Source organism: Macaca thibetana, chromosome 10 (genome assembly GCF_024542745.1).
Source record: "Macaca thibetana thibetana isolate TM-01 chromosome 10, ASM2454274v1, whole genome shotgun sequence".
NCBI classification, from domain to species: Eukaryota; Metazoa; Chordata; class Mammalia; order Primates; family Cercopithecidae; genus Macaca; species Macaca thibetana.
The window spans coordinates 62,269,177-62,286,073 of NC_065587.1; the positions used below are offsets into that span (position 1 = coordinate 62,269,177).

General features: G+C 48.0%; 1 protein-coding gene and 1 long non-coding RNA gene across 2 annotated transcripts in view; one reads left to right on the top strand and one right to left on the bottom strand.

Annotated features, from left to right (window-relative positions):
• VSTM2L (V-set and transmembrane domain containing 2 like) overlaps window positions 1-16,897 on the bottom strand; it is a 381,776-nt gene that overhangs the window by 324,308 nt on the left and 40,571 nt on the right. The window lies entirely within an intron of this gene.
• Window positions 1,918-5,688, top strand: LOC126964363 (uncharacterized). The gene is made up of 3 exons (XR_007729352.1): window positions 1,918-2,206; window positions 2,835-2,944; window positions 5,547-5,688. It is a non-coding gene; the product is annotated as an uncharacterized LOC126964363 (long non-coding RNA).

Here is a 16,897-nt window from a genome sequence, read left to right on the forward strand (position 1 = left end):
TGTACTTCCTATGTAAGATAGGAAAACAGAAGCACAATGCTGGGAAATGACTTGACCAAGGTCATACTACTCACCCGCAGTTGCAATTCTGCCACTGAAATAAAAGTGACAGATTGACACATACAAACATGCAGACAGGAAGAGCAAGTGGCAGATAAGAGAGGCAAAGACAGGGATAGAAAGAAATATTGGTGGGGACAGAATGAGAGAAAGAGGAAATGAAAGACAGAGAAAAAAATTCAGCCTAAATGATGACTTCCTTGCTTTCCTGAGGCATTTATCTTTCATTTGACCTTAGAAGAGTCTATTTATGTAGAGATTTTAAATTGAGAATTTTTTTTCTTTTTAAAAAACATCCCTGTGCAGTTAGCACAGTTTTATATTAATTTCTATTCATGCCAGTGGCTTCAGTATTTATTCTCCTCCAAAATCACTGAGTTGGAAGGGACAGAGTGAAAGTCATTTGGCTTTTTGTGTTTGTTTGGATTCAGAGCCTCAGGCCCAAGGGGAAGGGTGGGGGCTAGGGTCAGCGCATCGGGCTGAAAACTGGGGAGATGGGGGATGGCCAACAGTGTTGTCAAGCATCTGACTTCTGTCCAAACCATACTGCATCTTGGGTTGTCAGCTCTGAAGTCCTTGGGGGTGGGGAGGGGGGTTGGACAGGCCAGAGCCATGAATCCCCTGGCTCCCCAGAGCCATGAATTAGCAATTCAGCATCCTGGAGTTGGTGCCCAAACTGGATCTTGAAGTTTATGGTAAATTGAAAGTCACTGTGGCCAAGAGGTCGAGTTTGGGTCTGGGCATCTATCTGATTGCCTGGGTATGTGTCCCAACTTCACCACTTACTGGTTTCATGGCATTATACCAGTCCCTTTACCTCTCTGGGCCTCGGTTGTTCTCATCTGCAAAATGGGATCGGTAAGAATCATGGCCTCCTAGGGCTGGTATGGGGATTAAGGAAGTCATTGCTCATGAAGAGCTTGGCATAGTGCCTGGCACTCAAGAAAATCTCTGTTAGTTGAATGAATATAGTTCTTGCACTTGCATGATAATTCTGCAAGAAGCATCATGGAGAGGTGACTCCACAGGACATAGGCTCTGGAAACAGATAGACCTAGGTTCAAATCTGTTGTAGATGCCTGAATTTGTATGCTGGCTTCACCACTTGCTAGCTGTGTAACCTTGGATCAGTCAGCTTACTTTTCTGTTTATTGAAAACAGAGATGACAATAATACCTACCTCATAGAGTTGCCAGGAAGACTAAACTAGAACACAGGGCTTAGCAAGGTGCCTGGCATAGTGTAAGAGCTCAATGAATGTTAGGAAATGAAAGTTAGTTAAAAACAAGCCACAACCCATGCATAAGAATTCACAAAACAGAGAAATGCAGTGGCAGGCTTTGCAAACAGAGGGAATAGTAGGTGCGAAGCCTCAGAGGCATGAACGGGCACAGCATGATGAGAAGACTGGAGTCAATAAGGCATGGCTGAAGCAAAGAGTGAGTGGTAGGAGCTGTACAGCAGATGTGGACAGGAGGAAAGTCATGCAGAGCCTTGAATGCAGTCTAGGGAGCTTCGACTTCTCTCTGAGAGCGATGGAGAGCCACTGAGTGTTTTAAGTAAGGGAGGGACATAGTCATATTTGGACAACCTGAGCTCTTAGTCCCTATGAGGGCCTTGGCAATCAGGGCCAGATGTTTCATTAAATGGATGGTAAAACTGAGACCCCATATGGAGAAGGGCTTTCCTGGTGCCTAGGGTGAGGCTTCAGCAGGTCCAAGGTCAGAATCCTAGGCTTGGCCCAACCATCTCTCTTCTAGTATTCCTGGGCTTGGGTGAAGGCAGAAAAGACCCAGCATCCATGGACCCCGCTGGAGCAAGGAACTGAGTGCTGCACACAGAACAGCCAGAAAAATCCCCCTGGTAAACAACAAACAGCATTTAATTAACTTGCAAGTCTGGGTCAGCTGGGTTGTCTTGGCTGGGGTAGCTCAGCTCTGCCAACTCCTCCTCCCAGGACCAGCAGGCTATGCTAGGCATGTTCTTGTGGCAGTAGCTGAGGTGCAAGCAGGCAAGCCCAACCACAGAAGCCCTTATCAAGCCCCTGCCTGATGCACTGCTGCTCTCATCCCATTGGCCAGAGCAAGTCCTATGGCTGAGCAATGTCCACTCAAGTCACAGTGGGAGGGCACTGCAAGGTAATACGGTAAAGAGTGGGAACGTACAATTGGGGCATGCTGGGGAGGAAGTAAGGCGTTAGATTCATCGTCATAGCTACAATAGGTGCTCTTTAGAGGCTTCCCAGGCCTCCAAGCCCCCTTTCTGCCCTCAGACATCCATTTGTCACCCTAGCCATGGCCCCCAGGAAGGGGTGGGAAGAAAGGCCACCAGCATTTCCTGAGTACACACACCAAGCACCGTGCTACGTGCTCTGCAAGCCCATGTTCCTGAATGCACATGTCTTCCCAGCCTCTCCTGCCAAGCCTCTCTCCCCCTTGGCCACCCCTCGCTGGCTGCACTGCTAACACCAACATTCAAAGCTCCCCTGTGCTTCCCTCCTCAGGACCTTTGCTCATGCTGTGCCCTCTGACTGACACATTCCCCTCTGTCTTCACTCCTTCCAAGGCAGACTGCTTCGCATCTCCTCTGAAATGCCTTCCCTGGCCACCCTGTCTCAGTATCTGTTTATTCTCCACTACAGAAGCTCTTGTTTGTTGTCTTCATAGCTCTCATCACTGTCTGCAGTGGTGCATTCACGTATTTGGTTGATTCATGTCTGTCCCTCTCAAGACTGTAAGTACCATAAGGGAGCATATCTCTCGGACCTTGTGCAGGGCCTTCCACACTGTAGACATTTAGTAAATATTTTTCAGAAAGAAGGAAGAGAAAGAGAGGGAGTGAAGAAGGAAGAAAGGGAAGGAGGGAGGGAAGGAGAGATGATGAGGTAAGAATTCTTCATGCCCATTTTACAGATCAAAAGAGGTTCAAATGCATGAAGTCCCTTATCCATAGGCCCACAGTCACACCATTAGGAAGCTGCAATGTAAACTCAAGCCTAAGAGACCCCTCTCTACTCTCCCCTCTATTCATCCCTCTAGACCACGAATTATAAAAAATGATGTTAACCATACAAAATATAGTCCACCAGCCAGGTGCGATGGCTCTCACCTGTAATCAACACTTTGGGAGGCCAAGGTGGACAGATCACAAGGTCAGGAGTTTGAGACCAGCCTGATCAACATGGTGAAATCCCGTCTCTACTAAAAATGCAAAAATTAACCAGGCATGGTGGTGCTTGCCTGTAATCCCAGCTACTCAGGAGGCTGAGGCAGGAGAATCATTTGAACCCGGGAGGCAGAGGTTGCAGCGAGCCAAGATTGCACCACTGCACTCCAGCCTGGATGACAGACCATCTCAAAAACAAAACAAAACAAAAAATATTTATATAGAAAGTCAATCAGGCCAGGCACAGTGGCTCATGCCTGTAATCCCAGCACTTTGGGAGGCCTAAGGAGACAGGAGTCCAGCAGTTTGAGAGCAGCCTGGGCAACATAGTGAGACCTCATCTTATTAGTCAGGCATGGTGGCATGCACCTGTAGTACTAGCTACTCAGGATGCTGAGGTGGGAGGATTGCTTGAGCCTGGAAGGAAAAGGTTGCAATGAGCCTGCCTGCGTGACAGAGAGACTCTATCTAAGAACAAGAAAATAGAGTTAATCACATAACAAATGCTCATCTGCCCAGCACACAGCTTAAGCACTAGAACATTATGAGGAACTCTGAGAGCTCCTGACCTCCCTTCCTGGACCTCTTCCCTCCTTGCCTGCCTCCATAGAGGTGGCCATCATCTAAAATGGGCTGTTCCGCATTTTCTGTGACCCTCAGCATGCCCCAAGCTTATTCTCACCTCAGGGCCTTTGTTCATGCTGCCTGGTGTACCCTCCCTTCCCTTCCTCAAATCCTTCCCATCATTCAAGACCCAGCTCTAGTCCTGCCTCCTCCATGACACCTTCTCTGCTTGATCCAGTCTGAGGTCATTTCTCCTGGGCAGTTCATTCTCATGTGCGCCTTGAGGCAAGCAAAAATTAGGCTTGTTCAAATGCTTGCTGCTGTAAGTTGAGGCTGATGTCGCTGCCTTAGTCTAAACTGTGATCTGCACAACCAACAGCTTGCTCGAATGTTCCGTGTGGACATTTTGCAGCAAGCCTCAAACCAAATGCCCCATCAGCCCTCAAAGCCTGTTGCTCTCCCTGTTTTCTGGGCTCTTGGGGATCAGCCCCACTACCCACCCTGCTACTAAGCCCAAAGTCTAACTCCTCAACGCACCCTCCCCACCAGTCAAGACACCATTCATCCCACTCATCCCAGCACTTCTGTCTCCTGCTTCCTCTCCACCACCATGTCCGATGCCCTAGTCCAGCTACCATCCTGTCTCTCTTACATGACAAAAACTACCTTTCTGGTCTCCTCGCTTCTACTCTCACACTCTTACAATCCATTTTCCAGACATCAGCCAGACTCTTTTAAGAATACAAACATTATGTTAAATGAAATAAGCCAGAAACAGAAAATTAAACACCACATGTTATCACTCATATGTGGAAGCTAAAAAATGCTAATCTCATAGTAGTAAAAAGTAGAGCACACGCTAGCAGAGGCTGGGAAGGGTTAAAGGGGTGGGGATAGGGAGAGTTTGGCTGGAGGATACAAAATTGCAGCTAGATACCAAGAATAAGTTCTAGTGTTCTATACCAGTATAGGATGACTAGAGTTAACAATAATATATTAGTTTCAAAGAACTACAAGAAGGATATTGAATGTTCCCAACACAAAGAAATGATAAATATTTGAGATGATGGATATGCTAATTACTCTGATCTGACTGCCATACATTATATGTATCAAAACATCATTAATGCCCCATAAATATGCACAATTACTATGTGTCAATTAAAAAATTGTTTAAAGATTACAAACCAGATAATGTTGCACCTCGTTAAACCCTTATGCTGGCTTCCCAGTGCTCTTAGAAAGAAACCAAACTCCTTATCACGGCCTATGAGGTCCTGCTCATTCTTTGGCCTTATGTATTGATTTATTTTTGTAGAGACAGGGTCTTGTTGTGTCGCCCAGGCTGGTCTCAAACTCCCGGCCTCAAGCAATCCTCCTGTCTCGGCCTCCCAAGTAGCTGGGAGTACAGGCGTGAGCCGCTACACCCAGCACATGGCCTCATCTTCTTCACCACTCCTCCTCCCTAACCTTGCCCTGCTCACATGTCCTGTGAACCCCCAACCCCCAAGCCCAGTAGACCTTGGCCACCTGTGTCCCCTGCCTGGACCACTCTCTCTGGCTCTTTGCCTAATTACCTCCTACCACTTCTACCACTAGGTCTCCACTCAAAAGTTATCTTCTCAAGTCGATGCAAGTCAAACTCCCATTATTATATGCTAAAAGCCCTAGGAGCCTCTTCTGTAAGGCACCTATCATTGTTGAAATCTAACATTTCTTTGCGTGATTCTTGGATTAATGTCTATCTTTTCCTCTAGAATGTGAGTCCCATGAGGGCAGGGACTGTGTGTCGTTCACTGCTATATCCTAAGATCTCCATCCAGCAGCCAGTAGCAGGCTCAAAACTATTTGTTAAATCAATGAATGAATAGAACTGCAGTAACTATGTGTGTAGAGGCACACTGTGTGAAGATCACAAGATTATGGAGGGGCAATTGGCAGGACTGGGGTACTGATTAGATGGGGAGGGGGAGCTGGCTCCCATTACCCTCAGGAGTTCAGGCTCCTGTATGCAAACAATACCCCAATCATGATGACTGTGACCATGGCCCCCTACATCCATGGTCTCCAGCCAGGCTGCCGCCTTCTTGGTCCTGCTGCCTCCTCAGTCCCTGGTAATGCTGGCACCTCCAAGAGAGGGGACAGTAAGGGAAAGGAGAAAGGGGGAGGAGAGGGGAGAAGAGGATGAGAGGAAGAAGAAAAAGAAGAGGAAGAAGAAAAAGAAGAGGAAGAATCTTCCATTCTCTCTGTTTTTTATTATTTTGAGATGGGGTCTCACCCTGGTGTCCAGGCTGGAGTGCAGTGACACAATCTCAGCTCACTGCAACCTCCAACTCCCGGGCTCCCTCCTACCTCAGCATCCTGAGTAGCTGGGAGTACAGGCATGCACCACCATACCTGGCTAATATTTGTATTTTCTGTAGAGATGGGATTTCACCATGTCATCCATGCTGATCTCAAACTCCTGGACTCAAGTGATCTGCCTGCCAGGGCCTCCATTCTCTCTTGAGCCCACTCCAGTCAGGCTTAATCCCCCCCCACCTCTCAAAAACTGCCTTGGCCAAAGTCACTAATGACCTTTAGGCTGCTCGCCCAATGGTGAGTCCTCCGTTTTCATCTTACTGGCCCCTAAAGCAGTAATAGATACAATGGATCATGCTCTTCTTCTGGAAACACTTTCTCCACTTGCTTTTGCCTGGTGCTCCTTCTACCTCACCAGCAGCTGCTTCTCTGTACCCTTCCTTGTCTACCCCTTAACTTCCCACCTCTTCAGTCTGGGGCCCCAGGGCTCAGTCCTTGGTCCTCCTCTCCTCTTCATCTACTTTCACTGCTTTGGTGATCTTATCCAATCTATGACTTTAAATATTAATGTCAGGCTGGGTGCGGTGGCTCATACCTGTAATCCCAACACTTTGGGAGGCCGAGGTGGGTGAATCACTTGAGGTCAGGAGTTCAAGACCAGCTGCCCAATATGGTGAAACCATGTCTCTACTAAAAATACAGCAAATTAGCTGAGCACGGTGGTGCGTGCTTGTAATCCCAGCTACTTGGAAGGCTGAGGCAGGCGAATCGCTTGAACCCGGGAGGAGGAGGTTGCAGCGAGCCGAGATTGTGCCACTGCACTCCAGCCTGTGTGACACAGCACAACTCTGTCTCAAGAAAAGTAAAAAATTTAAAAATATATTAATATCATCTGTGCCCTGATGTCCCCTAAGTCATAGCCCCACCCAGAACCCCTCCTCCAGACCTCTATATCTGTCCTAGCAGATCCCAGCAACCCTTGACATCCCTAGGCTTGATGTTACCCTCCAGTCTTCACCTCCATCTTCATATGGTGTTAGTGTCTTCACAGCATCTTCCCTCTGTGTATTTCTCTATGCCCAAATTTCCCTCTTCTTATAAGGACACCAGTCATTGGATTAGGACCCACCCTAATCCTGTCTGACCTCATGTTAACTTCATTATATCTGCAAAAACCTTAGTTCCAAATAAGGTCACATTCACAGGTTCTGGGTAAACACAAATTTTAGAGGGACACTATTTAACCAGTAGAGCATTCCATGCCACATCTCCCTGTGGAATGCCTCATAACATTTCAAACTTAAAATGCCCAAATGTGAACCCCTGAGTTTCCCCTTTCTCCCCCACTAATCTACTCTTCTTTACCCTTCTTTATCTCAGTAAATGACTCCTTCATCCTTCCAGCTATTCAGGCCCAAAACCTCAGAGTTAGCTTTGACACCTCTTTCTTTCACACCCCACGTTTAATCCAACAGGAAGTGCTGCTTGTTCTACCTGTAACATGTGTCTAGAACCTGACTTCTTCTTACCACCGCCTTGCTCCAAATCTCCATCGTCTCTTACCTGGATGATTTGTAATGACCCCTTCACGGGGCCTCTAGCTTCCACCATAACACCCCTCAGACTGTGTACCACACACTGGCCAGAGAGATCCACTTGAAATGCAAGTCATACCATGTCACTCCTCTGCTCAAGACCCTCCCATGTTGGTTCGTCAGATAAAATACAAGATGCCTAGTTAAATTTGAAGTTCAGATAAACAGCACATAATTTTTATTATAAGCATATCCCATGCGACACTGGGGACATACTTATATGAAAATATTTTTATGTGCTTTATCTGAAGTTGAAATTTAACTGGGCATCCTTTTATGGATTTTGTTTTTTTCAGATTAGGTCTCACATCATTGCCCAGGCTGGAGTGCAGTGGTGCAATCAAGGCTCACTGCAGCCTCAACTTCCCGGGCTCAGGTGATTCTCTCACCACAGCCTCCTGAGAAGCTGGGACTACAGGCACATGCCACCATATTCATATTTTTTGTAGGGGTGGGGTTTTGCCATGTTGCTAAAGCTGATCTCAGACTCTGGGGGTCAGGCAATCTGCCCACCTCAGCCTCCCAAAGTTCTGGGATTACAGGCATTAGCCACCTCGCCTAACCATCATCCTGTATTTTTATTTGGCAAATTCAACATTCATACTCCTGTGGCTCCCATCTCATTCAGAGAAATACCCAGAGTTTTTACAATGGCCTACTTCATGTCTTTCTGCTTTCCTCCTTTCTAACACAGCAGCAGCTGTGCTGGCCTCCTTCCAAACCTGAAATACACCAAGCTTACACCTACCGCAGGACCTTTGTCTGGTATGCACAACTCCTGAATAGTCACATGACTTCCTCCTCACTTCTTGCTGGTCTTTGCTCAAATGCCCCTCCCTAAGGCCTTTTCTGACTACTCCATGTATCTACTCCCCCGGGTCCCTTTCAATCTTTTTTTCTGCTTTATTTTTCTCCATAGCCCTTGTCATTTTCTAACATACCATATATTTTACTTATTTCTCTTCTTTATTATCTATCCCTTGATTAGAATGCCATGAGGGCAGGGATTTCCATCTGTCTTGCTCACTGCTGTCTATCAGACCCTACAATAGTACCTGCCTTATAAGAGGAGCTCAACAAATACTTGTTGAATGAATAGCTTTCAGTTTCTTCATCTTTAACGTAGAAATACCTCTCCAATCATGGAGTTATTATGAGGATCTTGTGAGTTAACAAAAGTAGGGAGGTGCTTAATAAATGCTCCCTCCTAAACTAGGTTCCCTGTCAACTCATAGATTTGATAGATTTATAGTTAAGTCTACCCTGAGTCGTCTACCTTTGAAGTTGCTGCTGTCCTCCTAGTGGCAACTGCTGGAATTACAGGCATAGTGCCCCTGGAATTATTAAGCTGTTATTAGGGACCAAGCCTAGCAAATCCCCTTTAAAGGCTGGCAAACGTAAGCCCAGGACTCCTGAACAGAACTCCCAGGAACAAAGCAGCCACCAACTGTCTCAGAGACCCCTCCCATATTCCCAGGCCCACAGCTGCCTGCTGCAGGCTTCCATATTTCCCAGAACCTGCCTCACTCCTGAGTCTGGCTTTCAATTCCGTCTCACTGCCTTTGCCTTCATTATCCTCTGCCTGCCATGGAGGGGTTAGTTAAAGTGTCAGGAGCTATGTCATTTACAGCCTCCTGTTGCTAAGCAACAGACCCAGGTGAGCCCCTGAACTTCTTTCTCCACAGCTGAAATGTATCTAGTGGAGTGATGGGGGCCCTGACTGAACTAGTTCATCACTCAGGACAAGCTGCCAGCCTGGTGGCCCTGTCCCTCTTGGGACCCAGACAGGACTGATCCAGGGCTCTAGGCTCCACTGTTTTCAGATTTCCCTAATTAATCAGTGCTGCCCGGAGCCTCCTGGGTGTCCAGCCCCAGGGAGCACATTCAGGGTGGAGATGAACCAGACCTGAGCCTCCCTGTCTCAGCGTGGAGAAAGATTCCCAAACAGGTCATTATAATCTGGGATGGGGTGTCACATGAGGGAGACAGACTTGCTCTGCCTGCCAGGGATGCTCCCCAGAGAAAGTGACTGTTTACACTGAGTTTTGAAGGATGAATGGGAGTTGGCCTGGGACAATTGAGGGGAAAGGGCTTTCCAGGTGGGGACACAGGACATGCAAATATCTGGAAGCAGGAAAAGCCCTGGCTCTTTCTCTCAGCAAGGGCTCCTGCCTTGGAATGGTGGGAACAGTGGAGGGGTCTAGACTCTAGCACCCAGCCTGTGGCCAACTCTCTCTGTGACTTCAGTTCTATCCTTGTTCCTCTCTGGACCTGAGTTTACAATGGGATGCAGGGAGCAAGGACAGGATGAGATCAATGTTTAACTAAGTACAACATGCGTGCTGCTGGGGATATGCCCTAGGTTTGGAGGCGTTCTGGGATCCAACTTCTTTGTTTGAATACTTTGAATTTACTTTAAGTAGCGCTAGAAAAAATATATATAACTAGGCCGGGAGTGGTGGCTCACGCCTGTAATCCCAGCACTTTGGAGGCTGAGGCGAGCAGATTACTTGAGGTCAGGAGTTCAAGACCAGCCTGGCCAACATGAAGAAATCCTGTCTCTACTAAAAATACAAAAATTAGCCAGCATGGTGGCATGCGCCTGTAGTCCCAGCTAGTTGGCAGGCTGAGGCAGGAGAATCACTTGGACCTGGGAGGTGTAGGTTGCAGTGAGCCAAGATCACATCACTGCACTCCAGCCTGGGCAACAGAGCAAGATCCATCTTAAAAAAAAATGTGTGTGTATGTGTGTGTGTGTGTGTGTGTGCACGCGCGCGCGCGCATGTATATATATATATATAGTACATCATAACAAGTAATGTTTCATATTCCTTTAAAATATTTTTATTTAAGTTATTTTAAAGAAATGTATTAAGTAACTAATAGTACAGGTGGTAGCTAAGGGGTAATCCGGGAATGCCCAAGATTCCAGACACACTAAAATCAGTCTTTGAAGACTCTGCTCTGCTAGCCATACAAGGACTAACACTGCCCACTGCTCTCTGTCACTTAGCCATGGCACCCGGGGCACCCCAGGCGAGATTATCACCTTCGTTTCACTGATGGGTCACCGAGGCCCAGGGGAGTCACTCAGCAAGTATGTGGCTTGGGGAGCTGGGCTTTGAGCCTCTGCTCATTCCCCTTGCCACACAGACATCACTCGTCTCCCCCAACCCCTACTCCCAGCATGGGTGTAAACTGAATTTTCACTGAAAGCACCCAGGAGCATATCTGCAAGGTCAGTCGTGCTGGAGACAGTCTGCCATGAGACTTTGGACAAGGGGCTTCCCTCTCAGGGCCTTGGTTTTGCCATCTGTACAGTGGGAGAGTGCCCAGTGAGATTGGGTGAGAATCAGGGTCTTCTCCAGCTATGTGTTCTTGGAGTCAGAGTTTCTGAGAGCCCCTGAATGTCCAAGAAGCTGGAGGGACAGACAGGTGGAGGAGGAGGCAGAAACAGCCTCCCAGGTTTCTTGCTGTACAAATTGCTCCAAACTTCAAAGGGCCCAAAGACCCAGAAAGATGCTTCTCAGCATTGTCTTGGGCAAGATTCTTCCATCTTTCTGAGATATCTGGCTTTGTTCAGGCCTGATTTACGGGATCTTCTGAGAATACAGCTTCCTCCCTGCTTCCCAGTATAGGTGTCTGACTGAGAAGATAGCTGTATTAATCCGTTCTCACATTGCTATAAAGAAATAACTGAGACTGGGTAACTTATAAAAAAAGGAAATTTAATTGGCTCACAGTTCTGAAGGTTGAACAGGAAGCATGATGCTGGCATCTGCTCGGCTTCTTGGGAGACCTCAGGAAATTTACAATCTTGGCAGAAGGTGAAGGGGAACCACCTCCTTACATGGTGGGAGGAGAAGCAAAAGAGTGAGGGGAGAGGTACTACACACTTTTAAACAACCAGATCTCACAAGAACTCACTCACTATCACAAGGACAGTACCAAGAGGGATGGCGCTCAACCATTCATGAGAAATATGCCCCCATGATCCAATCACCTCCCATCAGGCCCCACCTCCAACATTGGGGATTACAGTTCACTATGAGATTTGGAAAGGGACACACATCCAAACGACATATGTAACCAGCCATCAGATTTGCCTAGGACCAACAGCTTCCTGCGATGTAAGACTTTAAGTTAGTTTTTTGTTTGTTTGTTTGTTGAGATAGGGTCTCATTCTGTCAACCAGGCTGGAGTACTGTAGTGAGATCTTGGCTCACTGCACCCTTGACCTCCCAGGCCCAAGTGATCCTCACACCTCAGCCTCCTGAGCGGCTGGAACTACAGGCATGCACCATCATACCCAGCTAATATTTTAATAATTTGCAGAGATGAGGTGTCACTATGTTGCCCAGGTTGGTCTTGAACTCCCAGACACAGGTGATCCTCCCGCCTCAGCCTTCCAAAGTGCTGGGGTTACAGGCACAAGCTACACAACCGGCCAAGAGTTTAAGTTTTAAAACTGGGATTTTCCCAGTCTAACTGGGATGAGTTATGACCTACTACCTCATGCAAGGCCTTGCTAAGAGATTTACTCTCATCTCCTCCTGGAGTCCTCACAACAACCCAGAAGGTAGGGCTCATTGTCCCATTTTCCAGATGAAAAAAGCAGAGACTTAGATGAGAAATGACTTGCCAGGGCCACAGCTGCCAAGTGGTGGAGCTGATTTTCAAACCCAGGTCTGGGAGTATGGGAGGTACAAGCACTTGATACAAAACCTTCAGTGGTCCAGGATTCTCAGCATTTGCATAGGATAGGGTGGAAGCAGAGAGGAGGTGGGTGACTCTGACTCAGTATCAAGGCCCTTCTCTCTGGGGTTCTCTGTGTCAAAAATAATATTGTCTTTTTTTTATGAAGGTTTGAGACTTGGGTTATGGTGTCAGCCCCGCCCCTAACTTGTTGGGTAACCTTGAACAAATCACTTGCTTCTCTGGGCCTCAGTTTTTCCTAACTAGAAAATGAGAAAGTTATCTTAGATCCCCTTTAAGACTACATTGCTATGAAGGAGGCTTAGAGAGCAAAGGTTGAATTGACTCTTTGCTTTACAGATGAGGGAAATTGAGGCCCAGAGAGAGAGGACTAAGTCTTGCATTTGCACCTGACTATGATAGAGGAGAATGAGATCAAAACTGGAAGAGAAATAGAACCAAGATGAAAAAAGATACAGAGAGGCAAAGAGATATACACAGAGAGAAGGAAGATGGGTGAGAGTCAACCATTGACTTTGTTTGGTTTCTGGATCCAGCCATGCCTGAAGTCTACTTGGACTTCCTAGTAGTTAAGTCAATACGTTTCTTCTTTTGCTTAAGCTAGCTTGAGTTGGGTTTCTGTCACTTACAACCCTTAGAATTTATGCCAGTTACTATGTCCTTCCATTGAGGGATCTGGGGATACGTGTATTAAGTAATTCATCCATTCAACAAACATTTATTAGCATGCACTCTGTAGTAGAGAATGCACTAAGGGCACAGTGTGGATATAGCGATAAACAAGATACATTAGGGCCTCAAAGGACTCACAATCCAGTTGGGGAGGCAGATAGGAAAATAAATGAGTGCGATGGAGTGAGATAGAAGTCTGCAGAGAGAAAGAGAGACAGAGAAACCATGTATCAGAGAATGAGAGGGTGAGACACCCTGAGGGTGGCCAAGCAGGCCAGCAAAATGATGGAAACAGTAGTGTGCCTCTTGGAAATGATGCAAAATGGGTGGGCGGCGATGTGGAAAGGGGTGAGGGGGCAAAAGGAGGAGGAGAGATCTGTGGTTGGGGCCACAGAGGATTCAAAGGTGGATTAGCACCTGCTGTGTGTTTAGTCCTAGGTGGACCTGGGTATTTCCATAGTGAAGAAGACACGAGAGCAAGTTCTCCAAGAGTAGGACCTCCCAGGTTGGTAGATGGTGCCCAAAGCCCACAAATAAGGGCACTGGGATGTGATGGGGGCTGGGGAGAAGTCTGTCTGTTGAGATCCTAAGGGAGTGGTCAATTCTAAGTGGGAAAAAGGATGTCAGATAAATTTTCTTATGAATATCTATGTAAGGCTGGGTGTGGTCGCTCACGCCTATAATCCCAGCACTCTGGGAGGCCAAGGCGGGTGGATCACATGAGGTCAGGAGTTTGAGACCAGCCTGGCCAACATGGCGAAACCCTATCTCTACTATAAAAAAAAAAAAAAAATGTATTGTCATCCCAGCTACTCTGGAGGCTGAAATAGGAGAATCACTTGAACCCGGAAGACAGAAGTTGCAGTGAGCCAAGATCGTGCCACTGCACTCCAGCCTGGGCGACAGAGCAAGACTCCATCCCCAAAAAACTCATCCCCAAAAAACACAAAAATCTATGTAAGTAGGGTCTTTTAAACAGAGGCGAGTGGGCAGAGATGGGTGGGTTTGGAGCAAGATGGACAGGAGCATGAAGCCATTGGCACGGCCAGTCATGTCTGGATGTCTGGGCAGCAGAGTGGCCCCAAGCAGGCAGACTGGGTGCAAATTCCTCTCTGCTGTTGCTTCCTGTTGGTTTTCCCCAAAACAGATCCTGAGACAAGGATTTGGGTGCACATGGTCTATCTGGGAGGTGGTCCTAGCACGTTGAAAGAGTGGAGATGTGAGACTGGGAAGGGAAAGAGGTCAATACGGTGTGCTCGTGAGCAGGCAACTGGAGGTCATCCTGCTGAGGACTCAGAGAAAGTGCACGCAACATTGTCCCTGCGAGGGACAAGGAAGCGAGACTCCTCCCCATTGATTGAGGGCTGCTCCTGAGGTTTGAACTCTGTGACTTCTGAACTGCCCCTGCTGGCTGAGCAGCCTTCAGGAGGCCAAAGAATGCCCTTGGGCGAGGCATGTCCAAGAGCCGTCTACTGGTGACCCCCAGGGAAGATGAAAGAGGCAGCAGAGCACCAAGAGCAGCTGCCTCAGCTTCTTGTGGGCTGTGTACACTTAGCTTCTCTGTACCTGGGTTTTCTTGCCTGTAAAATGGGGCTGAAAATGGTACCCCCACCACAGCAACCATAAGGATGTAAAATGCTTAGCACAGGGCCTGAGACATGGCTCCGAAAATGGCAGCGAGTATGGTTTCTGAGAACTACGAGTAGCTGTGTGTGGCTGGAATAGACAGTGGGGGTAGCAGGGGCAGCAAGAGTGAGGGGGAAGGGAGAGCAGCAGTGGCATGGGGGAGCCTTGCTTGTCAGCACAGGTGATGAGGTCTCAACCAGAGCATGGTTGACATGGTTTGGATTTGTGTCCCTGTCCAAATCACATTTCAAATTGGGAGAGGGGCCTGGTGGGAGGTGACTGTATCATGGGGGCAGATTTCCCCCTTGCTATTCTCATGATAGTGAGTAAGTTCTCACAAGATGTGATGGTTTAAAAATGTGTGGCACTTCCGTCTTCGGTCTTTCTCTCTCCTGCCACCATGTGAAGAAGGTCCTTGCTTCCCCTTCACCTTCCGCCGTGACTGTAAGTTTCCTGAGGCCTCCCAGTCATGCCTCCTGTGAAGCCTGCAGAGCGGTGAGTCAATTAAACTCTTTTTCTCCTAAATTACCCAGTCTCAGGTAGCTCTTTATAGCAGTGTGAAAACGGACTAATACAGTGGTTGAGGGATGCTAGGGAGGGGGATGAGGGAGGAGGGCCACTGGGTGTGGGGCAGACAGAGAGTAGGGAGTTCAGGATGGCTGCCATCTGGCCCACCAGGACATCCCTGAGTCTGGGTGTTCATTCACACAGTGTCTCCACGACTTCTCTATACCAACCACCCTCCGGGGAGGTGGATCTCAGCCTGCAAAGAGCTCTTTGTGCAGGCAGGGAGATAATACTTGAGCAGAAATGATAAGTTGGGTAAAACCCATCAGAAAGCCATCAGAAGGAGGCACAGAGGGTGAAGGGAGCTCGAGGGGAGGGAAGCATCGCTTCTAGACGGAGAGGTCAGGAGATTCTCTGAAGGACGGGTATTAAGGATCTGGGCCTTATGGGAAGGATGACAAGATAGGCAGGTGAAGTGAGGGTGAGGCCCAGCCTAAGCAAAGTCAGAAAGGTGGGAATGTACAGGAAGTGCTGCAGGTGGGTCAGTGGCAGTGAGTCAGTGACTGCAGCCCCAAAACCCAGACCTCCCCGTGGAACTCTCTTTGGGATTAAAGTTATTTTGGCTTGTCCAGTTTGAGGCTATATTTGTGTGTAAAACTTTAATGTGCATGGTGTAGGTGAAACCGTGGGGAAAACAGTTCCTCCTCCTCCAAATACCAACAATGTATATTAGCACAAGCCTATAGGGGTGTGTTGAGTTGGGTTCCCCAGAAGCAGACAAGGATATCTGTGCAAGTGGTGTATTAACAGAGTGCTCCAGGCTAGGCACGGTGGCTCACATCTGTAATCCCAGCACTTCGGGAGGCCAAGGCGGGCGGATCATGAGGTCAGGAGTTCGAGACTAGCCTGGCCAAGAAACCCCGTCTCTACTAAAAAAAACTTAAAAATTAGCTGGGCCTGGTGGCAGGCACCTGTAATTCCAGCTACTCAGGAGGCTGAGGCAGGAGAATCACTGAACCTGGGAGGCGGAGGTTGCAGTGAGCCGAGATCGCCCCATTGCACTCCAGCCTGGGCGACAAGAGTGAAACTCCATCTCAAAAAAAAAAAAAAAAAAAAAGAGTGCTCCCAGGGAAGACTGGGGAGGAAGTGCGGGAGGCGGGACAGGAAAGGGAAGGAAGCCCAGCAAGATGCATTGGTTATTTATTGCTGCATAACACATTAGCCCAGACTTAGCATCTGAAACAACAAGCAGTGATCATCTCAGTTTCTGTGGTCAGGAACCCAGGAGTGGCTTCATTAAATGGTTGTGTCTCAGGGTCTCTCGGGGGTGCAGGCAGTCAAAATGTTGGCTGGGGCTCGCTCAATCACCTCAAGGCTCAACTGGGAGGCCGGGCGGGCATGGTGACTCACTCCCGTAATCTCAGCACCTTGGGAGGCCAAGGCAGGCAGATCACTTACGGTCAGGAGCTGAAGACCAGCCTGGCCAACATGGTGAAACCCAATCTCTACTAATAATACAAAAATTAGCCATGTGTGTTGGTACATGCCTGTAATCCCTGCTACTTGGGAGGCTGAGGCATGAGGATCGCTTGAACCCATGAGGTGGAGGTTTCAGTGAGCCAAGATTTTACCACTGCACTCCAGCCTGGGCAACAGAGCAAGACTCTGTCTCAAAAAATCAAAGGCTCAAC